The sequence below is a fragment of the Eleutherodactylus coqui genome, chromosome 11 (genome assembly GCF_035609145.1).
Source record: "Eleutherodactylus coqui strain aEleCoq1 chromosome 11, aEleCoq1.hap1, whole genome shotgun sequence".
NCBI classification, from domain to species: domain Eukaryota; kingdom Metazoa; phylum Chordata; class Amphibia; order Anura; family Eleutherodactylidae; genus Eleutherodactylus; species Eleutherodactylus coqui.
This window is the reverse complement of record NC_089847.1, coordinates 53463822-53485015: the sequence shown is the minus strand read 5'-3', so window position 1 is coordinate 53485015 and position 21194 is coordinate 53463822. Positions and strand designations below refer to the sequence as shown.

At 45.0% G+C, this 21194-nt stretch overlaps 31 non-coding genes across 31 annotated transcripts; all 31 read left to right on the top strand.

Moving 5' to 3' along the window:
* The first annotated feature begins 662 nt into the window (after positions 1–662).
* On the top strand, positions 663–734 carry TRNAD-GUC (transfer RNA aspartic acid (anticodon GUC)). The gene has a single exon. It is a non-coding gene; the product is annotated as a tRNA-Asp (tRNA).
* Positions 735–1144: 410 nt separating this feature from the next.
* TRNAD-GUC (transfer RNA aspartic acid (anticodon GUC)) lies at positions 1145–1216 on the top strand. Its single transcript has one exon. It is a non-coding gene; the product is annotated as a tRNA-Asp (tRNA).
* A 399-nt stretch (positions 1217–1615) lies between these two features.
* TRNAD-GUC (transfer RNA aspartic acid (anticodon GUC)) lies at positions 1616–1687 on the top strand. The gene has a single exon. It is a non-coding gene; the product is annotated as a tRNA-Asp (tRNA).
* A 410-nt stretch (positions 1688–2097) lies between these two features.
* Positions 2098–2169, top strand: TRNAD-GUC (transfer RNA aspartic acid (anticodon GUC)). The gene has a single exon. It is a non-coding gene; the product is annotated as a tRNA-Asp (tRNA).
* A 410-nt stretch (positions 2170–2579) lies between these two features.
* TRNAD-GUC (transfer RNA aspartic acid (anticodon GUC)) lies at positions 2580–2651 on the top strand. The gene has a single exon. It is a non-coding gene; the product is annotated as a tRNA-Asp (tRNA).
* A 399-nt stretch (positions 2652–3050) lies between these two features.
* On the top strand, positions 3051–3122 carry TRNAD-GUC (transfer RNA aspartic acid (anticodon GUC)). The gene has a single exon. It is a non-coding gene; the product is annotated as a tRNA-Asp (tRNA).
* Positions 3123–4014: 892 nt separating this feature from the next.
* On the top strand, positions 4015–4086 carry TRNAD-GUC (transfer RNA aspartic acid (anticodon GUC)). The gene has a single exon. It is a non-coding gene; the product is annotated as a tRNA-Asp (tRNA).
* Positions 4087–4496: 410 nt separating this feature from the next.
* TRNAD-GUC (transfer RNA aspartic acid (anticodon GUC)) lies at positions 4497–4568 on the top strand. Its single transcript has one exon. It is a non-coding gene; the product is annotated as a tRNA-Asp (tRNA).
* A 410-nt stretch (positions 4569–4978) lies between these two features.
* TRNAD-GUC (transfer RNA aspartic acid (anticodon GUC)) lies at positions 4979–5050 on the top strand. The gene has a single exon. It is a non-coding gene; the product is annotated as a tRNA-Asp (tRNA).
* Positions 5051–5942: 892 nt separating this feature from the next.
* TRNAD-GUC (transfer RNA aspartic acid (anticodon GUC)) lies at positions 5943–6014 on the top strand. Its single transcript has one exon. It is a non-coding gene; the product is annotated as a tRNA-Asp (tRNA).
* Positions 6015–6413: 399 nt separating this feature from the next.
* Positions 6414–6485, top strand: TRNAD-GUC (transfer RNA aspartic acid (anticodon GUC)). The gene has a single exon. It is a non-coding gene; the product is annotated as a tRNA-Asp (tRNA).
* Positions 6486–7377: 892 nt separating this feature from the next.
* TRNAD-GUC (transfer RNA aspartic acid (anticodon GUC)) lies at positions 7378–7449 on the top strand. The gene has a single exon. It is a non-coding gene; the product is annotated as a tRNA-Asp (tRNA).
* Positions 7450–7859: 410 nt separating this feature from the next.
* TRNAD-GUC (transfer RNA aspartic acid (anticodon GUC)) lies at positions 7860–7931 on the top strand. The gene has a single exon. It is a non-coding gene; the product is annotated as a tRNA-Asp (tRNA).
* A 399-nt stretch (positions 7932–8330) lies between these two features.
* TRNAD-GUC (transfer RNA aspartic acid (anticodon GUC)) lies at positions 8331–8402 on the top strand. The gene has a single exon. It is a non-coding gene; the product is annotated as a tRNA-Asp (tRNA).
* A 399-nt stretch (positions 8403–8801) lies between these two features.
* Positions 8802–8873, top strand: TRNAD-GUC (transfer RNA aspartic acid (anticodon GUC)). Its single transcript has one exon. It is a non-coding gene; the product is annotated as a tRNA-Asp (tRNA).
* Positions 8874–9765: 892 nt separating this feature from the next.
* Positions 9766–9837, top strand: TRNAD-GUC (transfer RNA aspartic acid (anticodon GUC)). The gene has a single exon. It is a non-coding gene; the product is annotated as a tRNA-Asp (tRNA).
* A 410-nt stretch (positions 9838–10247) lies between these two features.
* On the top strand, positions 10248–10319 carry TRNAD-GUC (transfer RNA aspartic acid (anticodon GUC)). Its single transcript has one exon. It is a non-coding gene; the product is annotated as a tRNA-Asp (tRNA).
* Positions 10320–11693: 1374 nt separating this feature from the next.
* Positions 11694–11765, top strand: TRNAD-GUC (transfer RNA aspartic acid (anticodon GUC)). The gene has a single exon. It is a non-coding gene; the product is annotated as a tRNA-Asp (tRNA).
* Positions 11766–12175: 410 nt separating this feature from the next.
* Positions 12176–12247, top strand: TRNAD-GUC (transfer RNA aspartic acid (anticodon GUC)). Its single transcript has one exon. It is a non-coding gene; the product is annotated as a tRNA-Asp (tRNA).
* A 410-nt stretch (positions 12248–12657) lies between these two features.
* TRNAD-GUC (transfer RNA aspartic acid (anticodon GUC)) lies at positions 12658–12729 on the top strand. The gene has a single exon. It is a non-coding gene; the product is annotated as a tRNA-Asp (tRNA).
* Positions 12730–13128: 399 nt separating this feature from the next.
* TRNAD-GUC (transfer RNA aspartic acid (anticodon GUC)) lies at positions 13129–13200 on the top strand. Its single transcript has one exon. It is a non-coding gene; the product is annotated as a tRNA-Asp (tRNA).
* Positions 13201–14575: 1375 nt separating this feature from the next.
* Positions 14576–14647, top strand: TRNAD-GUC (transfer RNA aspartic acid (anticodon GUC)). Its single transcript has one exon. It is a non-coding gene; the product is annotated as a tRNA-Asp (tRNA).
* Positions 14648–15539: 892 nt separating this feature from the next.
* TRNAD-GUC (transfer RNA aspartic acid (anticodon GUC)) lies at positions 15540–15611 on the top strand. Its single transcript has one exon. It is a non-coding gene; the product is annotated as a tRNA-Asp (tRNA).
* Positions 15612–16503: 892 nt separating this feature from the next.
* TRNAD-GUC (transfer RNA aspartic acid (anticodon GUC)) lies at positions 16504–16575 on the top strand. The gene has a single exon. It is a non-coding gene; the product is annotated as a tRNA-Asp (tRNA).
* A 410-nt stretch (positions 16576–16985) lies between these two features.
* Positions 16986–17057, top strand: TRNAD-GUC (transfer RNA aspartic acid (anticodon GUC)). The gene has a single exon. It is a non-coding gene; the product is annotated as a tRNA-Asp (tRNA).
* Positions 17058–17467: 410 nt separating this feature from the next.
* TRNAD-GUC (transfer RNA aspartic acid (anticodon GUC)) lies at positions 17468–17539 on the top strand. Its single transcript has one exon. It is a non-coding gene; the product is annotated as a tRNA-Asp (tRNA).
* Positions 17540–18431: 892 nt separating this feature from the next.
* TRNAD-GUC (transfer RNA aspartic acid (anticodon GUC)) lies at positions 18432–18503 on the top strand. Its single transcript has one exon. It is a non-coding gene; the product is annotated as a tRNA-Asp (tRNA).
* An 892-nt stretch (positions 18504–19395) lies between these two features.
* On the top strand, positions 19396–19467 carry TRNAD-GUC (transfer RNA aspartic acid (anticodon GUC)). The gene has a single exon. It is a non-coding gene; the product is annotated as a tRNA-Asp (tRNA).
* Positions 19468–19877: 410 nt separating this feature from the next.
* On the top strand, positions 19878–19949 carry TRNAD-GUC (transfer RNA aspartic acid (anticodon GUC)). Its single transcript has one exon. It is a non-coding gene; the product is annotated as a tRNA-Asp (tRNA).
* A 410-nt stretch (positions 19950–20359) lies between these two features.
* TRNAD-GUC (transfer RNA aspartic acid (anticodon GUC)) lies at positions 20360–20431 on the top strand. Its single transcript has one exon. It is a non-coding gene; the product is annotated as a tRNA-Asp (tRNA).
* A 410-nt stretch (positions 20432–20841) lies between these two features.
* On the top strand, positions 20842–20913 carry TRNAD-GUC (transfer RNA aspartic acid (anticodon GUC)). The gene has a single exon. It is a non-coding gene; the product is annotated as a tRNA-Asp (tRNA).
* Positions 20914–21194: the final 281 nt, after the last annotated feature.

Here is a 21194-nt window from a genome sequence, read left to right as displayed (position 1 = left end):
TGATTTGTCAGACTTGAGATTTCTTTAGCTGGACTTTGCAGTTAGATGACTCAAGATATCATCTGTGGAAGCTATTTTTTTTTTTGGCAGAACATCTGCGTATGTGTAAATGGGCAAAATTCTATTGGTCCCAAGAGTAAATGGGTCCACCCGAATACTGCCATGCTTTCATCAGCTTCTTCCTCGTTAGTATAGTGGTGAGTATCCCCGCCTGTCACGCGGGAGATCGGGGTTCGATTCCCCGACGGGGAGTGCTTTTCTCGTTTTCTACGAAGCTATTTCCCAAGACTGTCGCCATCTTTGACAAAGTCCATCTCAAGAAGAAGTGATTCCTGCTAAATGCTAAGAAGCATGCCACTTTGCTATCCTCTTGCCTATGTACTGTTTACAACACCAGGTTATGTTTTTCTGCATTTCACCTCCAAACAGCGCTTTGTCCCCAGGAATCACTGCAGCTTTACCTTTGGGGAAAGAGAAAAAGTCTGATTTGTCAGACTTGAGATTTCTTTAGCTGGACTTTGCAGTTAGATGACTCAAGATATCATCTGTGGAAGCTATTTTTCTTTTGGCAGAACATCTGCGTATGTGTAAATGGGCAAAATTCTATCGGTCCCAAGAGTAAATGGGTCCGCCCGAATACTGCCATGCTTTCATCAGCTTTTTCCTCGTTAGTATAGTGGTGAGTATCCCCGCCTGTCACGCGGGAGACCGGGGTTCGATTCCCCGACGGGGAGTGCTTTTCTCGTTTTCTACGAAGCTATTTCCCAAGACTGTCGCCATCTTTGACAAAGTCCATCTCAAGAAGAAGTGCTTCCTGCTAAATGCTAAGAAGCATGCCACTTTGCTATCCTCTTGCCTATGTACTGTTTACAACACCAGGTTATGTTTTTCTGCATTTCACCTCCAAACAGCGCTTTGTCCCCAGGAATCACTGCAGCTTTACCTTTGGGGAAAGAGAAAAAGTCTGATTTGTCAGACTTGAGATTTCTTTAGCTGGACTTTGCAGTTAGATGACTCAAGATATCATCTGTGGAAGCTATTTTTCTTTTGGCAGAACATCTGCGTATGTGTAAATGGGCAAAATTCTATCGTTCCCAAGAGTAAATGGGTCCGCCCGAATACGGCCATGCTTTCATCAGCTTCTTCCTCGTTAGTATAGTGGTGAGTATCCCCGCCTGTCACGCGGGAGACCGGGGTTCGATTCCCCGACGGGGAGTACTTTTCTCGTTTTCTACGAAGCTATTTCCCAAGACTGTCGCCATCTTTGGCAAAGTCCATCTCAAGAAGAAGTGCTTCCTGCTAAATGCTAAGAAGCATGCCACTTTGCCTATGTACTGTTTACAACACCAGGTTATGTTTTTCTGCATTTCACCTCCAAACAGCGCTTTGTCCCCAGGAATCACTGCAGCTTTACCTTTGGGGAAAGAGAAAAAGTCTGATTTGTCAGACTTGAGATTTCTTTAGCTGGACTTTGCAGTTAGATGACTCAAGATATCATCTGTGGAAGCTATTTTTCTTTTGGCAGAACATCTGCGTATGTGTAAATGGGCAAAATTCTATTGGTCCCAAGAGTAAATGGGTCCGCCCGAATACTGCCATGCTTTCATCAGCTTCTTCCTCGTTAGTATAGTGGTGAGTATCCCCGCCTGTCACGCGGGAGACCGGGGTTCGATTCCCCGACGGGGAGTGCTTTTCTCGTTTTCTACGAAGCTATTTCCCAAGACTGTCGCCATCTTTGACAAAGTCCATCTCAAGAAGAAGTGCTTCCTGCTAAATGCTAAGAAGCATGCCACTTTGCTATCCTCTTGCCTATGTACTATTTACAACACCAGGTTATGTTTTTCTGCATTTCACCTCCAAACAGCGCTTTGTCCCCAGGAATCACTGCAGCTTTACCTTTGGGGAAAGAGAAAAAGTCTGATTTGTCAGACTTGAGATTTCTTTAGCTGGACTTTGCAGTTAGATGACTCAAGATATCATCTGTGGAAGCTATTTTTCTTTTGGCAGAACATCTGCGTATGTGTAAATGGGCAAAATTCTATCGGTCCCAAGAGTAAATGGGTCTGCCCGAATACTGCCATGCTTTCATCAGCTTCTTCCTCGTTAGTATAGTGGTGAGTATCCCCGCCTGTCACGCGGGAGACCGGGGTTCGATTCCCCGACGGGGAGTGCTTTTCTCGTTTTCTACGAAGCTATTTCCCAAGACTGTCGCCATCTTTGACAAAGTCCATCTCAAGAAGAAGTGCTTCCTGCTAAATGCTAAGAAGCATGCCACTTTGCTATCCTCTTGCCTATGTACTATTTACAACACCAGGTTATGTTTTTCTGCATTTCACCTCCAAACAGCGCTTTGTCCCCAGGAATCACTGCAGCTTTACCTTTGGGGAAAAGGAAAAAGTCTGATTTGTCAGACTTGAGATTTCTTTAGCTGGACTTTGCAGTTAGATGACTCAAGATATCATCTGTGGAAGCTATTTTTCTTTTGGCAGAACATCTGCGTATGTGTAAATGGGCAAAATTCTATCGGTCCCAAGAGTAAATGGGTCTGCCCGAATACTGCCATGCTTTCATCAGCTTCTTCCTCGTTAGTATAGTGGTGAGTATCCCCGCCTGTCACGCGGGAGACCGGGGTTCGATTCCCCGACGGGGAGTACTTTTCTCGTTTTCTACGAAGCTATTTCCCAAGACTGTCGCCATCTTTGGCAAAGTCCATCTCAAGAAGAAGTGCTTCCTGCTAAATGCTAAGAAGCATGCCACTTTGCCTATGTACTATTTACAACACCAGGTTATGTTTTTCTGCATTTCACCTCCAAACAGCGCTTTGTCCCCAGGAATCACTGCAGCTTTACCTTTGGGGAAAAGGAAAAAGTCTGATTTGTCAGACTTGAGATTTCTTTAGCTGGACTTTGCAGTTAGATGACTCAAGATATCATCTGTGGAAGCTATTTTTCTTTTGGCAGAACATCTGCGTATGTGTAAATGGGCAAAATTCTATCGGTCCCAAGAGTAAATGGGTCCGCCCGAATACTGCCATGCTTTCATCAGCTTTTTCCTCGTTAGTATAGTGGTGAGTATCCCCGCCTGTCACGCGGGAGACCGGGGTTCGATTCCCCGACGGGGAGTGCTTTTCTCGTTTTCTACGAAGCTATTTCCCAAGACTGTCGCCATCTTTGACAAAGTCCATCTCAAGAAGAAGTGCTTCCTGCTAAATGCTAAGAAGCATGCCACTTTGCTATCCTCTTGCCTATGTACTATTTACAACACCAGGTTATGTTTTTCTGCATTTCACCTCCAAACAGCGCTTTGTCCCCAGGAATCACTGCAGCTTTACCTTTGGGGAAAGAGAAAAAGTCTGATTTGTCAGACTTGAGATTTCTTTAGCTGGACTTTGCAGTTAGATGACTCAAGATATCATCTGTGGAAGCTATTTTTCTTTTGGCAGAACATCTGCGTATGTGTAAATGGGCAAAATTCTATCGGTCCCAAGAGTAAATGGGTCCGCCCGAATACTGCCATGCTTTCATCAGCTTTTTCCTCGTTAGTATAGTGGTGAGTATCCCCGCCTGTCACGCGGGAGACCGGGGTTCGATTCCCCGATGGGGAGTGCTTTTCTCGTTTTCTACGAAGCTATTTCCCAAGACTGTCGCCATCTTTGACAAAGTCCATCTCAAGAAGAAGTGCTTCCTGCTAAATGCTAAGAAGCATGCCACTTTGCTATCCTCTTGCCTATGTACTATTTACAACACCAGGTTATGTTTTTCTGCATTTCACCTCCAAACAGCGCTTTGTCCCCAGGAATCACTGCAGCTTTACCTTTGGGGAAAAGGAAAAAGTCTGATTTGTCAGACTTGAGATTTCTTTAGCTGGACTTTGCAGTTAGATGACTCAAGATATCATCTGTGGAAGCTATTTTTCTTTTGGCAGAACATCTGCGTATGTGTAAATGGGCAAAATTCTATCGGTCCCAAGAGTAAATGGGTCTGCCCGAATACTGCCATTCTTTCATCAGCTTCTTCCTCGTTAGTATAGTGGTGAGTATCCCCGCCTGTCACGCGGGAGACCGGGGTTCGATTCCCCGACGGGGAGTACTTTTCTCGTTTTCTACGAAGCTATTTCCCAAGACTGTCGCCATCTTTGGCAAAGTCCATCTCAAGAAGAAGTGCTTCCTGCTAAATGCTAAGAAGCATGCCACTTTGCTATCCTCTTGCCTATGTACTGTTTACAACACCAGGTTATGTTTTTCTGCATTTCACCTCCAAACAGCGCTTTGTCCCCAGGAATCACTGCAGCTTTACCTTTGGGGAAAGAGAAAAAGTCTGATTTGTCAGACTTGAGATTTCTTTAGCTGGACTTTGCAGTTAGATGACTCAAGATATCATCTGTGGAAGCTATTTTTCTTTTGGCAGAACATCTGCGTATGTGTAAATGGGCAAAATTCTATCGGTCCCAAGAGTAAATGGGTCCGCCCGAATACTGCCATGCTTTCATCAGCTTCTTCCTCGTTAGTATAGTGGTGAGTATCCCCGCCTGTCACGCGGGAGACCGGGGTTCGATTCCCCGACGGGGAGTGCTTTTCTCGTTTTCTACGAAGCTATTTCCCAAGACTGTCGCCATCTTTGACAAAGTCCATCTCAAGAAGAAGTGATTCCTGCTAAATGCTAAGAAGCATGCCACTTTGCTATCCTCTTGCCTATGTACTGTTTACAACACCAGGTTATGTTTTTCTGCATTTCACCTCCAAACAGCGCTTTGTCCCCAGGAATCACTGCAGCTTTACCTTTGGGGAAAGAGAAAAAGTCTGATTTGTCAGACTTGAGATTTCTTTAGCTGGACTTTGCAGTTAGATGACTCAAGATATCATCTGTGGAAGCTATTTTTCTTTTGGCAGAACATCTGCGTATGTGTAAATGGGCAAAATTCTATCGGTCCCAAGAGTAAATGGGTCCGCCCGAATACTGCCATGCTTTCATCAGCTTCTTCCTCGTTAGTATAGTGGTGAGTATCCCCGCCTGTCACGCGGGAGACCGGGGTTCGATTCCCCGACGGGGAGTGCTTTTCTCGTTTTCTACGAAGCTATTTCCCAAGACTGTCGCCATCTTTGACAAAGTCCATCTCAAGAAGAAGTGATTCCTGCTAAATGCTAAGAAGCATGCCACTTTGCTATCCTCTTGCCTATGTACTGTTTACAACACCAGGTTATGTTTTTCTGCATTTCACCTCCAAACAGCGCTTTGTCCCCAGGAATCACTGCAGCTTTACCTTTGGGGAAAGAGAAAAAGTCTGATTTGTCAGACTTGAGATTTCTTTAGCTGGACTTTGCAGTTAGATGACTCAAGATATCATCTGTGGAAGCTATTTTTCTTTTGGCAGAACATCTGCGTATGTGTAAATGGGCAAAATTCTATCGGTCCCAAGAGTAAATGGGTCCACCCGAATACTGCCATGCTTTCATCAGCTTCTTCCTCGTTAGTATAGTGGTGAGTATCCCTGCCTGTCACGCGGGAGACCGGGGTTCGATTCCCCGACGGGGAGTGCTTTTCTCGTTTTCTACGAAGCTATTTCCCAAAACTGTCGCCATCTTTGACAAAGTCCATCTCAAGAAGAAGTGCTTCCTGCTAAATGCTAAGAAGCATGCCACTTTGCTATCCTCTTGCCTATGTACTATTTACAACACCAGGTTATGTTTTTCTGCATTTCACCTCCAAACAGCGCTTTGTCCCCAGGAATCACTGCAGCTTTACCTTTGGGGAAAAGGAAAAAGTCTGATTTGTCAGACTTGAGATTTCTTTAGCTGGACTTTGCAGTTAGATGACTCAAGATATCATCTGTGGAAGCTATTTTTCTTTTGGCAGAACATCTGCGTATGTGTAAATGGGCAAAATTCTATCGGTCCCAAGAGTAAATGGGTCTGCCCGAATACTGCCATGCTTTCATCAGCTTCTTCCTCGTTAGTATAGTGGTGAGTATCCCCGCCTGTCACGCGGGAGACCGGGGTTCGATTCCCCGACGGGGAGTACTTTTCTCGTTTTCTACGAAGCTATTTCCCAAGACTGTCGCCATCTTTGGCAAAGTCCATCTCAAGAAGAAGTGCTTCCTGCTAAATGCTAAGAAGCATGCCACTTTGCCTATGTACTATTTACAACACCAGGTTATGTTTTTCTGCATTTCACCTCCAAACAGCGCTTTGTCCCCAGGAATCACTGCAGCTTTACCTTTGGGGAAAAGGAAAAAGTCTGATTTGTCAGACTTGAGATTTCTTTAGCTGGACTTTGCAGTTAGATGACTCAAGATATCATCTGTGGAAGCTATTTTTCTTTTGGCAGAACATCTGCGTATGTGTAAATGGGCAAAATTCTATCGGTCCCAAGAGTAAATGGGTCCGCCCGAATACTGCCATGCTTTCATCAGCTTTTTCCTCGTTAGTATAGTGGTGAGTATCCCCGCCTGTCACGCGGGAGACCGGGGTTCGATTCCCCGACGGGGAGTGCTTTTCTCGTTTTCTACGAAGCTATTTCCCAAGACTGTCGCCATCTTTGACAAAGTCCATCTCAAGAAGAAGTGCTTCCTGCTAAATGCTAAGAAGCATGCCACTTTGCTATCCTCTTGCCTATGTACTATTTACAACACCAGGTTATGTTTTTCTGCATTTCACCTCCAAACAGCGCTTTGTCCCCAGGAATCACTGCAGCTTTACCTTTGGGGAAAGAGAAAAAGTCTGATTTGTCAGACTTGAGATTTCTTTAGCTGGACTTTGCAGTTAGATGACTCAAGATATCATCTGTGGAAGCTATTTTTCTTTTGGCAGAACATCTGCGTATGTGTAAATGGGCAAAATTCTATCGGTCCCAAGAGTAAATGGGTCCGCCCGAATACTGCCATGCTTTCATCAGCTTTTTCCTCGTTAGTATAGTGGTGAGTATCCCCGCCTGTCACGCGGGAGACCGGGGTTCGATTCCCCGATGGGGAGTGCTTTTCTCGTTTTCTACGAAGCTATTTCCCAAGACTGTCGCCATCTTTGACAAAGTCCATCTCAAGAAGAAGTGCTTCCTGCTAAATGCTAAGAAGCATGCCACTTTGCTATCCTCTTGCCTATGTACTATTTACAACACCAGGTTATGTTTTTCTGCATTTCACCTCCAAACAGCGCTTTGTCCCCAGGAATCACTGCAGCTTTACCTTTGGGGAAAAGGAAAAAGTCTGATTTGTCAGACTTGAGATTTCTTTAGCTGGACTTTGCAGTTAGATGACTCAAGATATCATCTGTGGAAGCTATTTTTCTTTTGGCAGAACATCTGCGTATGTGTAAATGGGCAAAATTCTATCGGTCCCAAGAGTAAATGGGTCTGCCCGAATACTGCCATTCTTTCATCAGCTTCTTCCTCGTTAGTATAGTGGTGAGTATCCCCGCCTGTCACGCGGGAGACCGGGGTTCGATTCCCCGACGGGGAGTACTTTTCTCGTTTTCTACGAAGCTATTTCCCAAGACTGTCGCCATCTTTGGCAAAGTCCATCTCAAGAAGAAGTGCTTCCTGCTAAATGCTAAGAAGCATGCCACTTTGCTATCCTCTTGCCTATGTACTGTTTACAACACCAGGTTATGTTTTTCTGCATTTCACCTCCAAACAGCGCTTTGTCCCCAGGAATCACTGCAGCTTTACCTTTGGGGAAAGAGAAAAAGTCTGATTTGTCAGACTTGAGATTTCTTTAGCTGGACTTTGCAGTTAGATGACTCAAGATATCATCTGTGGAAGCTATTTTTCTTTTGGCAGAACATCTGCGTATGTGTAAATGGGCAAAATTCTATCGGTCCCAAGAGTAAATGGGTCCGCCCGAATACTGCCATGCTTTCATCAGCTTCTTCCTCGTTAGTATAGTGGTGAGTATCCCCGCCTGTCACGCGGGAGACCGGGGTTCGATTCCCCGACGGGGAGTACTTTTCTCGTTTTCTACGAAGCTATTTCCCAAGACTGTCGCCATCTTTGGCAAAGTCCATCTCAAGAAGAAGTGCTTCCTGCTAAATGCTAAGAAGCATGCCACTTTGCCTATGTACTATTTACAACACCAGGTTATGTTTTTCTGCATTTCACCTCCAAACAGCGCTTTGTCCCCAGGAATCACTGCAGCTTTACCTTTGGGGAAAAGGAAAAAGTCTGATTTGTCAGACTTGAGATTTCTTTAGCTGGACTTTGCAGTTAGATGACTCAAGATATCATCTGTGGAAGCTATTTTTCTTTTGGCAGAACATCTGCGTATGTGTAAATGGGCAAAATTCTATCGGTCCCAAGAGTAAATGGGTCTGCCCGAATACTCCCATGCTTTCATCAGCTTCTTCCTCGTTAGTATAGTGGTGAGTATCCCCGCCTGTCACGCGGGAGACCGGGGTTCGATTCCCCGACGGGGAGTACTTTTCTCGTTTTCTACGAAGCTATTTCCCAAGACTGTCGCCATCTTTGGCAAAGTCCATCTCAAGAAGAAGTGCTTCCTGCTAAATGCTAAGAAGCATGCCACTTTGCCTATGTACTATTTACAACACCAGGTTATGTTTTTCTGCATTTCACCTCCAAACAGCGCTTTGTCCCCAGGAATCACTGCAGCTTTACCTTTGGGGAAAAGGAAAAAGTCTGATTTGTCAGACTTGAGATTTCTTTAGCTGGACTTTGCAGTTAGATGACTCAAGATATCATCTGTGGAAGCTATTTTTCTTTTGGCAGAACATCTGCGTATGTGTAAATGGGCAAAATTCTATCGGTCCCAAGAGTAAATGGGTCCGCCCGAATACTGCCATGCTTTCATCAGCTTTTTCCTCGTTAGTATAGTGGTGAGTATCCCCGCCTGTCACGCGGGAGACCGGGGTTCGATTCCCCGACGGGGAGTGCTTTTCTCGTTTTCTACGAAGCTATTTCCCAAGACTGTCGCCATCTTTGACAAAGTCCATCTCAAGAAGAAGTGCTTCCTGCTAAATGCTAAGAAGCATGCCACTTTGCTATCCTCTTGCCTATGTACTATTTACAACACCAGGTTATGTTTTTCTGCATTTCACCTCCAAACAGCGCTTTGTCCCCAGGAATCACTGCAGCTTTACCTTTGGGGAAAGAGAAAAAGTCTGATTTGTCAGACTTGAGATTTCTTTAGCTGGACTTTGCAGTTAGATGACTCAAGATATCATCTGTGGAAGCTATTTTTCTTTTGGCAGAACATCTGCGTATGTGTAAATGGGCAAAATTCTATCGGTCCCAAGAGTAAATGGGTCCGCCCGAATACTGCCATGCTTTCATCAGCTTTTTCCTCGTTAGTATAGTGGTGAGTATCCCCGCCTGTCACGCGGGAGACCGGGGTTCGATTCCCCGATGGGGAGTGCTTTTCTCGTTTTCTACGAAGCTATTTCCCAAGACTGTCGCCATCTTTGACAAAGTCCATCTCAAGAAGAAGTGCTTCCTGCTAAATGCTAAGAAGCATGCCACTTTGCTATCCTCTTGCCTATGTACTATTTACAACACCAGGTTATGTTTTTCTGCATTTCACCTCCAAACAGCGCTTTGTCCCCAGGAATCACTGCAGCTTTACCTTTGGGGAAAAGGAAAAAGTCTGATTTGTCAGACTTGAGATTTCTTTAGCTGGACTTTGCAGTTAGATGACTCAAGATATCATCTGTGGAAGCTATTTTTCTTTTGGCAGAACATCTGCGTATGTGTAAATGGGCAAAATTCTATCGGTCCCAAGAGTAAATGGGTCTGCCCGAATACTGCCATTCTTTCATCAGCTTCTTCCTCGTTAGTATAGTGGTGAGTATCCCCGCCTGTCACGCGGGAGACCGGGGTTCGATTCCCCGACGGGGAGTACTTTTCTCGTTTTCTACGAAGCTATTTCCCAAGACTGTCGCCATCTTTGGCAAAGTCCATCTCAAGAAGAAGTGCTTCCTGCTAAATGCTAAGAAGCATGCCACTTTGCTATCCTCTTGCCTATGTACTGTTTACAACACCAGGTTATGTTTTTCTGCATTTCACCTCCAAACAGCGCTTTGTCCCCAGGAATCACTGCAGCTTTACCTTTGGGGAAAGAGAAAAAGTCTGATTTGTCAGACTTGAGATTTCTTTAGCTGGACTTTGCAGTTAGATGACTCAAGATATCATCTGTGGAAGCTATTTTTCTTTTGGCAGAACATCTGCGTATGTGTAAATGGGCAAAATTCTATCGGTCCCAAGAGTAAATGGGTCCGCCCGAATACTGCCATGCTTTCATCAGCTTCTTCCTCGTTAGTATAGTGGTGAGTATCCCCGCCTGTCACGCGGGAGACCGGGGTTCGATTCCCCGACGGGGAGTGCTTTTCTCGTTTTCTACGAAGCTATTTCCCAAGACTGTCGCCATCTTTGACAAAGTCCATCTCAAGAAGAAGTGATTCCTGCTAAATGCTAAGAAGCATGCCACTTTGCTATCCTCTTGCCTATGTACTGTTTACAACACCAGGTTATGTTTTTCTGCATTTCACCTCCAAACAGCGCTTTGTCCCCAGGAATCACTGCAGCTTTACCTTTGGGGAAAGAGAAAAAGTCTGATTTGTCAGACTTGAGATTTCTTTAGCTGGACTTTGCAGTTAGATGACTCAAGATATCATCTGTGGAAGCTATTTTTCTTTTGGCAGAACATCTGCGTATGTGTAAATGGGCAAAATTCTATCGGTCCCAAGAGTAAATGGGTCCACCCGAATACTGCCATGCTTTCATCAGCTTCTTCCTCATTAGTATAGTGGTGAGTATCCCTGCCTGTCACGCGGGAGACCGGGGTTCGATTCCCCGACGGGGAGTGCTTTTCTCGTTTTCTACGAAGCTATTTCCCAAAACTGTCGCCATCTTTGACAAAGTCCATCTCAAGAAGAAGTGCTTCCTGCTAAATGCTAAGAAGCATGCCACTTTGCTATCCTCTTGCCTATGTACTATTTACAACACCAGGTTATGTTTTTCTGCATTTCACCTCCAAACAGCGCTTTGTCCCCAGGAATCACTGCAGCTTTACCTTTGGGGAAAGAGAAAAAGTCTGATTTGTCAGACTTGAGATTTCTTTAGCTGGACTTTGCAGTTAGATGACTCAAGATATCATCTGTGGAAGCTATTTTTCTTTTGGCAGAACATCTGCGTATGTGTAAATGGGCAAAATTCTATCGGTCCCAAGAGTAAATGGGTCCGCCCGAATACTGCCATGCTTTCATCAGCTTCTTCCTCGTTAGTATAGTGGTGAGTATCCCCACCTGTCACGCGGGAGACCGGGGTTCGATTCCCCGATGGGGAGTGCTTTTCTCGTTTTCTACGAAGCTATTTCCCAAGACTGTCGCCATCTTTGACAAAGTCCATCTCAAGAAGAAGTGCTTCCTGCTAAATGCTAAGAAGCATGCCACTTTGCTATCCTCTTGCCTATGTACTATTTACAACACCAGGTTATGTTTTTCTGCATTTCACCTCCAAACAGCGCTTTGTCCCCAGGAATCACTGCAGCTTTACCTTTGGGGAAAAGGAAAAAGTCTGATTTGTCAGACTTGAGATTTCTTTAGCTGGACTTTGCAGTTAGATGACTCAAGATATCATCTGTGGAAGCTATTTTTCTTTTGGCAGAACATCTGCGTATGTGTAAATGGGCAAAATTCTATCGGTCCCAAGAGTAAATGGGTCTGCCCGAATACTGCCATTCTTTCATCAGCTTCTTCCTCGTTAGTATAGTGGTGAGTATCCCCGCCTGTCACGCGGGAGACCGGGGTTCGATTCCCCGACGGGGAGTACTTTTCTCGTTTTCTACGAAGCTATTTCCCAAGACTGTCGCCATCTTTGGCAAAGTCCATCTCAAGAAGAAGTGCTTCCTGCTAAATGCTAAGAAGCATGCCACTTTGCTATCCTCTTGCCTATGTACTGTTTACAACACCAGGTTATGTTTTTCTGCATTTCACCTCCAAACAGCGCTTTGTCCCCAGGAATCACTGCAGCTTTACCTTTGGGGAAAGAGAAAAAGTCTGATTTGTCAGACTTGAGATTTCTTTAGCTGGACTTTGCAGTTAGATGACTCAAGATATCATCTGTGGAAGCTATTTTTCTTTTGGCAGAACATCTGCGTATGTGTAAATGGGCAAAATTCTATCGGTCCCAAGAGTAAATGGGTCCGCCCGAATACTGCCATGCTTTCATCAGCTTTTTCCTCGTTAGTATAGTGGTGAGTATCCCCGCCTGTCACGCGGGAGACCGGGGTTCGATTCCCCGACGGGGAGTGCTTTTCTCGTTTTCTACGAAGCTATTTCCCAAGACTGTCGCCATCTTTGACAAAGTCCATCTCAAGAAGAAGTGCTTCCTGCTAAATGCTAAGAAGCATGCCACTTTGCTATCCTCTTGCCTATGTACTGTTTACAACACCAGGTTATGTTTTTCTGCATTTCACCTCCAAACAGCGCTTTGTCCCCAGGAATCACTGCAGCTTTACCTTTGGGGAAAGAGAAAAAGTCTGATTTGTCAGACTTGAGATTTCTTTAGCTGGACTTTGCAGTTAGATGACTCAAGATATCATCTGTGGAAGCTATTTTTCTTTTGGCAGAACATCTGCGTATGTGTAAATGGGCAAAATTCTATCGTTCCCAAGAGTAAATGGGTCCGCCCGAATACTGCCATGCTTTCATCAGCTTCTTCCTCGTTAGTATAGTGGTGAGTATCCCCGCCTGTCACGCGGGAGACCGGGGTTCGATTCCCCGACGGGGAGTACTTTTCTCGTTTTCTACGAAGCTATTTCCCAAGACTGTCGCCATCTTTGGCAAAGTCCATCTCAAGAAGAAGTGCTTCCTGCTAAATGCTAAGAAGCATGCCACTTTGCCTATGTACTGTTTACAACACCAGGTTATGTTTTTCTGCATTTCACCTCCAAACAGCGCTTTGTCCCCAGGAATCACTGCAGCTTTACCTTTGGGGAAAGAGAAAAAGTCTGATTTGTCAGACTTGAGATTTCTTTAGCTGGACTTTGCAGTTAGATGACTCAAGATATCATCTGTGGAAGCTATTTTTCTTTTGGCAGAACATCTGCGTATGTGTAAATGGGCAAAATTCTATCGGTCCCAAGAGTAAATGGGTCCGCCCGAATACTGCCATGCTTTCATCAGCTTCTTCCTCGTTAGTATAGTGGTGAGTATCCCCGCCTGTCACGCGGGAGACCGGGGTTCGATTCCCCGACGGGGAGTGCTTTTCTCGTTTTCTACGAAGCTATTTCCCAAGACTGTCGCCATCTTTGACAAAGTCCATCTCAAGAAGAAGTGATTCCTGCTAAATGCTAAGAAGCATGCCACTTTGCTATCCTCTTGCCTATGTACTGTTTACAACACCAGGTTATGTTTTTCTGCATTTCACCTCCAAACAGCGCTTTGTCCCCAGGAATCACTGCAGCTTTACCTTTGGGGAAAGAGAAAAAGTCTGATTTGTCAGACTTGAGATTTCTTTAGCTGGACTTTGCAGTTAGATGACTCAAGATATCATCTGTGGAAGCTATTTTTTTTATTGGCAGAACATCTGCGTATGTGTAAATGGGCAAAATTCTATCGGTCCCAAGAGTAAATGGGTCCGCCCGAATACTGCCATGCTTTCATCAGCTTCTTCCTCGTTAGTATAGTGGTGAGTATCCCCACCTGTCACGCGGGAGACCGGGGTTCGATTCCCCGACGGGGAGTGCTTTTCTCGTTTTCTACGAAGCTATTTCCCAAGACTGTCGCCATCTTTGACAAAGTCCATCTCAAGAAGAAGTGCTTCCTGCTAAATGCTAAGAAGCATGCCACTTTGCTATCCTCTTGCCTATGTACTATTTACAACACCAGGTTATGTTTTTCTGCATTTCACCTCCAAACAGCGCTTTGTCCCCAGGAATCACTGCAGCTTTACCTTTGGGGAAAGAGAAAAAGTCTGATTTGTCAGACTTGAGATTTCTTTAGCTGGACTTTGCAGTTAGATGACTCAAGATATCATCTGTGGAAGCTATTTTTTTTTTGGCAGAACATCTGCGTATGTGTAAATGGGCAAAATTCTATCGGTCCCAAGAGTAAATGGGTCTGCCCGAATACTGCCATTCTTTCATCAGCTTCTTCCTCGTTAGTATAGTGGTGAGTATCCCCGCCTGACACGCGGGAGACCAGGGTTCGATTCCCCGACAGGGAGTGCTTTTCTCGTTTTCTACGAAGCTATTTCCCAAGACTGTCGCCATCTTTGGCAAAGTCCATCTCAAGAAGAAGTGCTTCCTGCTAAATGCTAAGAAGCATGCCACTTTGCTATCCTCTTGCCTATGTACTGTTTACAACACCAGGTTATGTTTTTCTGCATTTCACCTCCAAACAGCGCTTTGTCCCCAGGAATCACTGCAGCTTTACCTTTGGGGAAAGAGAAAAAGTCTGATTTGTCAGACTTGAGATTTCTTTAGCTGGACTTTGCAGTTAGATGACTCAAGATATCATCTGTGGAAGCTATTTTTTTTTTGGCAGAACATCTGCGTATGTGTAAATGGGCAAAATTCTATCGGTCCCAAGAGTAAATGGGTCCGCCCGAATACTGCCATGCTTTCATCAGCTTCTTCCTCGTTAGTATAGTGGTGAGTATCCCCGCCTGTCACGCGGGAGACCGGGGTTCGATTCCCCGACGGGGAGTGCTTTTCTCGTTTTCTACGAAGCTATTTCCCAAGACTGTCGCCATCTTTGACAAAGTCCATCTCAAGAAGAAGTGATTCCTGCTAAATGCTAAGAAGCATGCAACTTTGCTATCCTCTTGCCTATGTACTATTTACAACACCAGGTTATGTTTTTCTGCATTTCACCTCCAAACAGCGCTTTGTCCCCAGGAATCACTGCAGCTTTACCTTTGGGGAAAAGGAAAAAGTCTGATTTGTCAGACTTGAGATTTCTTTAGCTGGACTTTGCAGTTAGATGACTCAAGATATCATCTGTGGAAGCTATTTTTCTTTTGGCAGAACATCTGCGTATGTGTAAATGGGCAAAATTCTATCGGTCCCAAGAGTAAATGGGTCTGCCCGAATACTGCCATGCTTTCATCAGCTTCTTCCTCGTTAGTATAGTGGTGAGTATCCCCGCCTGTCACGCGGGAGACCGGGGTTCGATTCCCTGACGGGGAGTGCTTTTCTCGTTTTCTACGAAGCTATTTCCCAAGACTGTCGCCATCTTTGACAAAGTCCATCTCAAGAAGAAGTGATTCCTGCTAAATGCTAAGAAGCATGCCACTTTGCTATCCTCTTGCCTATGTACTATTTACAACACCAGGTTATGTTTTTCTGCATTTCACCTCCAAACAGCGCTTTGTCCCCAGGAATCACTGCAGCTTTACCTTTGGGGAAAAGGAAAAAGTCTGATTTGTCAGACTTGAGATTTCTTTAGCTGGACTTTGCAGTTAGATGACTCAAGATATCATCTGTGGAAGCTATTTTTCTTTTGGCAGAACATCTGCGTATGTGTAAATGGGCAAAATTCTATCGGTCCCAAGAGTAAATGGGTCTGCCCGAATACTGCCATTCTTTCATCAGCTTCTTCCTCGTTAGTATAGTGGTGAGTATCCCCGCCTGTCACGCGGGAGACCGGGGTTCGATTCCCCGACGGGGAGTACTTTTCTCGTTTTCTACGAAGCTATTTCCCAAGACTGTCGCCATCTTTGGCAAAGTCCATCTCAAGAAGAAGTGCTTCCTGCTAAATGCTAAGAAGCATGCCACTTTGCTATCCTCTTGCCTATGTACTGTTTACAACACCAGGTTATGTTTTTCTGCATTTCACCTCCAAACAGCGCTTTGTCCCCAGGAATCACTGCAGCTTTACCTTTGGGGAAAGAGAAAAAGTCTGATTTGTCAGACTTGAGATTTCTTTAGCTGGACTTTGCAGTTAGATGACTCAAGATATCATCTGTGGAAGCTATTTTTCTTTTGGCAGAACATCTGCGTATGTGTAAATGGGCAAAATTCTATCGGTCCCAAGAGTAAATGGGTCTGCCCGAATACTGCCATTCTTTCATCAGCTTCTTCCTCGTTAGTATAGTGGTGAGTATCCCCGCCTGTCATGCGGGAGACCGGGGTTCGATTCCCCGACGGGGAGTACTTTTCTCGTTTTCTACGAAGCTATTTCCCAAGACTGTCGCCATCTTTGGCAAAGTCCATCTCAAGAAGAAGTGCTTCCTGCTAAATGCTAAGAAGCATGCCACTTTGCTATCCTCTTGCCTATGTACTATTTACAACACCAGGTTATGTTTTTCTGCATTTCACCTCCAAACAGCGCTTTGTCCCCAGGAATCACTGCAGCTTTACCTTTGGGGAAAGAGAAAAAGTCTGATTTGTCAGACTTGAGATTTCTTTAGCTGGACTTTGCAGTTAGATGACTCAAGATATCATCTGTGGAAGCTATTTTTCTTTTGGCAGAACATCTGAGTACGTGTAAATGGGCAAAATTCTATCGGTCCCAAGAGTAAATGGGTCCACCCGAATACTGCCATGTTTTCATCAGCTTCTTCCTCGTTAGTATAGTGGTGAGTATCCCCGCCTGTCACGCGGGAGACCGGGGTTCGATTCCCCGACGGGGAGTGCTTTTCTCGCTTTCTACGAAGCTATTTCCCAAGACTGTCGCCATCTTTGACAAAGTCCATCTCAAGAAGAAGTGCTTCCTGCTAAATGCTAAGAAGCATGCCACTTTGCTATCCTCTTGCCTATGTACTGTTTACAACACCAGGTTATGTTTTTCTGCATTTCACCTCCAAACAGCGCTTTGTCCCCAGGAATCACTGCAGCTTTACCTTTGGGGAAAGAGAAAAAGTCTGATTTGTCAGACTTGAGATTTCTTTAGCTGGACTTTGCAGTTAGATGACTCAAGATATCATCTGTGGAAGCTATTTTTCTTTTGGCAGAACATCTGCGTATGTGTAAATGGGCAAAATTCTATCGGTCCCAAGAGTAAATGGGTCCGCCCGAATACTGCCATGCTTTCATCAGCTTCTTCCTCGTTAGTATAGTGGTGAGTATCCCCGCCTGTCACGCGGGAGACCGGGGTTCGATTCCCCGACGGGGAGTGCTTTTCTCGTTTTCTACGAAGCTATTTCCCAAGACTGTCGCCATCTTTGACAAAGTCCATCTCAAGAAGAAGTGCTTCCTGCTAAATGCTAAGAAGCATGCCACTTTGCTATCCTCTTGCCTATGTACTGTTTACAACACCAGGTTATGTTTTTCTGCATTTCACCTCCAAACAGCGCTTTGTCCCCAGGAATCACTGCAGCTTTACCTTTGGGGAAAGAGAAAAAGTCTGATTTGTCAGACTTGAGATTTCTTTAGCTGGACTTTGCAGTTAGATGACTCAAGATATCATCTGTGGAAGCTATTTTTTTTTTGGCAGAACATCTGCGTATGTGTAAATGGGCAAAATTCTATCGGTCCCAAGAGTAAATGGGTCCGCCCGAATACTGCCATGCTTTCATCAGCTTCTTCCTCGTTAGTATAGTGGTGAGTATCCCCGCCTGTCACGCGGGAGACCGGGGTTCGATTCCCCGACGGGGAGTGCTTTTCTCGTTTTCTACGAAGCTATTTCCCAAGACTGTCGCCATCTTTGACAAAGTCCATCTCAAGAAGAAGTGATTCCTGCTAAATGCTAAGAAGCATGCAACTTTGCTATCCTCTTGCCTATGTACTATTTACAACACCAGGTTATGTTTTTCTGCATTTCACCTCCAAACAGCGCTTTGTCCCCAGGAATCACTGCAGCTTTACCTTTGGGGAAAAGGAAAAAGTCTGATTTGTCAGACTTGAGATTTCTTTAGCTGGACTTTGCAGTTAGATGACTCAAGATATCATCTGTGGAAGCTATTTTTCTTTTGGCAGAACATCTGCGTATGTGTAAATGGGCAAAATTCTATCGGTCCCAAGAGTAAATGGGTCTGCCCGAATACTGCCATGCTTTCATCAGCTTCTTCCTCGTTAGTATAGTGGTGAGTATCCCCGCCTGTCACGCGGGAGACCGGGGTTCGATTCCCTGACGGGGAGTGCTTTTCTCGTTTTCTACGAAGCTATTTCCCAAGACTGTCGCCATCTTTGACAAAGTCCATCTCAAGAAGAAGTGATTCCTGCTAAATGCTAAGAAGCATGCCACTTTGCTATCCTCTTGCCTATGTACTATTTACAACACCAGGTTATGTTTTTCTGCATTTCACCTCCAAACAGCGCTTTGTCCCCAGGAATCACTGCAGCTTTACCTTTGGGGAAAAGGAAAAAGTCTGATTTGTCAGACTTGAGATTTCTTTAGCTGGACTTTGCAGTTAGATGACTCAAGATATCATCTGTGGAAGCTATTTTTCTTTTGGCAGAACATCTGCGTATGTGTAAATGGGCAAAATTCTATCGGTCCCAAGAGTAAATGGGTCTGCCCGAATACTGCCATTCTTTCATCAGCTTCTTCCTCGTTAGTATAGTGGTGAGTATCCCCGCCTGTCACGCGGGAGACCGGGGTTCGATTCCCCGACGGGGAGTACTTTTCTCGTTTTCTACGAAGCTATTTCCCAAGACTGTCGCCATCTTTGGCAAAGTCCATCTCAAGAAGAAGTGCTTCCTGCTAAATGCTAAGAAGCATGCCACTTTGCTATCCTCTTGCCTATGTACTGTTTACAACACCAGGTTATGTTTTTCTGCATTTCACCTCCAAACAGCGCTTTGTCCCCAGGAATCACTGCAGCTTTACCTTTGGGGAAAGAGAAAAAGTCTGATTTGTCAGACTTGAGATTTCTTTAGCTGGACTTTGCAGTTAGATGACTCAAGATATCATCTGTGGAAGCTATTTTTCTTTTGGCAGAACATCTGCGTATGTGTAAATGGGCAAAATTCTATCGGTCCCAAGAGTAAATGGGTCTGCCCGAATACTGCCATTCTTTCATCAGCTTCTTCCTCGTTAGTATAGTGGTGAGTATCCCCGCCTGTCATGCGGGAGACCGGGGTTCGATTCCCCGACGGGGAGTACTTTTCTCGTTTTCTACGAAGCTATTTCCCAAGACTGTCGCCATCTTTGGCAAAGTCCATCTCAAGAAGAAGTGCTTCCTGCTAAATGCTAAGAAGCATGCCACTTTGCTATCCTCTTGCCTATGTACTATTTACAACACCAGGTTATGTTTTTCTGCATTTCACCTCCAAACAGCGCTTTGTCCCCAGGAATCACTGCAGCTTTACCTTTGGGGAAAGAGAAAAAGTCTGATTTGTCAGACTTGAGATTTCTTTAGCTGGACTTTGCAGTTAGATGACTCAAGATATCATCTGTGGAAGCTATTTTTCTTTTGGCAGAACATCTGAGTACGTGTAAATGGGCAAAATTCTATCGGTCCCAAGAGTAAATGGGTCCACCCGAATACTGCCATGTTTTCATCAGCTTCTTCCTCGTTAGTATAGTGGTGAGTATCCCCGCCTGTCACGCGGGAGACCGGGGTTCGATTCCCCGACGGGGAGTGCTTTTCTCGCTTTCTACGAAGCTATTTCCCAAGACTGTCGCCATCTTTGACAAAGTCCATCTCAAGAAGAAGTGCTTCCTGCTAAATGCTAAGAAGCATGCCACTTTGCTATCCTCTTGCCTATGTACTGTTTACAACACCAGGTTATGTTTTTCTGCATTTCACCTCCAAACAGCGCTTTGTCCCCAGGAATCACTGCAGCTTTACCTTTGGGGAAAGAGAAAAAGTCTGATTTGTCAGACTTGAGATTTCTTTAGCTGGACTTTGCAGTTAGATGACTCAAGATATCATCTGTGGAAGCTATTTTTCTTTTGGCAGAACATCTGCGTATGTGTAAATGGGCAAAATTCTATCGGTCCCAAGAGTAAATGGGTCCGCCCGAATACTGCCATGCTTTCATCAGCTTCTTCCTCGTTAGTATAGTGGTGAGTATCCCCGCCTGTCACGCGGGAGACCGGGGTTCGATTCCCCGACGGGGAGTGCTTTTCTCGTTTTCTACGAAGCTATTTCCCAAGACTGTCGCCATCTTTGACAAAGTCCATCTCAAGAAGAAGTGCTTCCTGCTAAATGCTAAGAAGCATGCCACTTTGCTATCCTCTTGCCTATGTACTATTTACAACACCAGGTTATGTTTTTCTGCATTTCACCTCCAAACAGCGCTTTGTCCCCAGGAATCACTGCAGCTTTACCTTTGGGGAAAGAGAAAAAGTCTGATTTGTCAGACTTGAGATTTCTTTAGCTGGACTTTGCAGTTAGATGACTCAAGATATCATCTGTGGAAGCTATTTTTCTTTTGGCAGAACATCTGCGTATGTGTAAATGGGCAAAATTCTATCGGTCCCAAGAGTAAATGGGTCCGCCCGAATACTGCCATGCTTTCATCAGCTTCTTCCTCGTTAGTATAGTGGTGAGTATCCCCGCCTGTCACGCGGGAGACCGGGGTTCGATTCCCCGACGGGGAGTGCTTTTCTCGTTTTCTACGAAGCTATTTCCCAAGACTGTCGCCATCTTTGACAAAGTCCATCTCAAGAAGAAGTGCTTCCTGCTAAATTCTAAGAAGCATGCCACTTTGCTATCCTCTTGCCTATGTACTGTTTACAACACCAGGTTATGTTTTTCTGCATTTCACCTCCAAACAGCGCTTTGTCCCCAGGAATCACTGCAGCTTTACCTTTGGGGAAAGAGAAAAAGTCTGATTTGTCAGACTTGAGATTTCTTTAGCTGGACTTTGCAGTTAGATGACTCAAGATATCATCTGTGGAAGCTATTTTTCTTTTGGCAGAACATCTGAGTACGTGTAAATGGGCAAAATTCTATCGGTCCCAAGAGTAAATGGGTCCACCCGAATACTGCCATGTTTTCATCAGCTTCTTCCTCGTTAGTATAGTGGTGAGTATCCCCGCCTGTCACGCGGGAGACCGGGGTTCGATTCCCCGACGGGGAGTGCTTTTCTCGCTTTCTACGAAGCTATTTCCCAAGACTGTCGCCATCTTTGACAAAGTCCATCTCAAGAAGAAGTGCTTCCTGCTAAATGCTAAGAAGCATGCCACTTTGCTATCCTCTTGCCTATGTACTGTTTACAACACCAGGTTATGTTTTTCTGCATTTCACCTCCAAACAGCGCTTTGTCCCCAGGAATCACTGCAGCTTTACCTTTGGGGAAAGAGAAAAAGTCTGATTTGTCAGACTTGAGATTTCTTTAGCTGGACTTTGCAGTTAGATGAC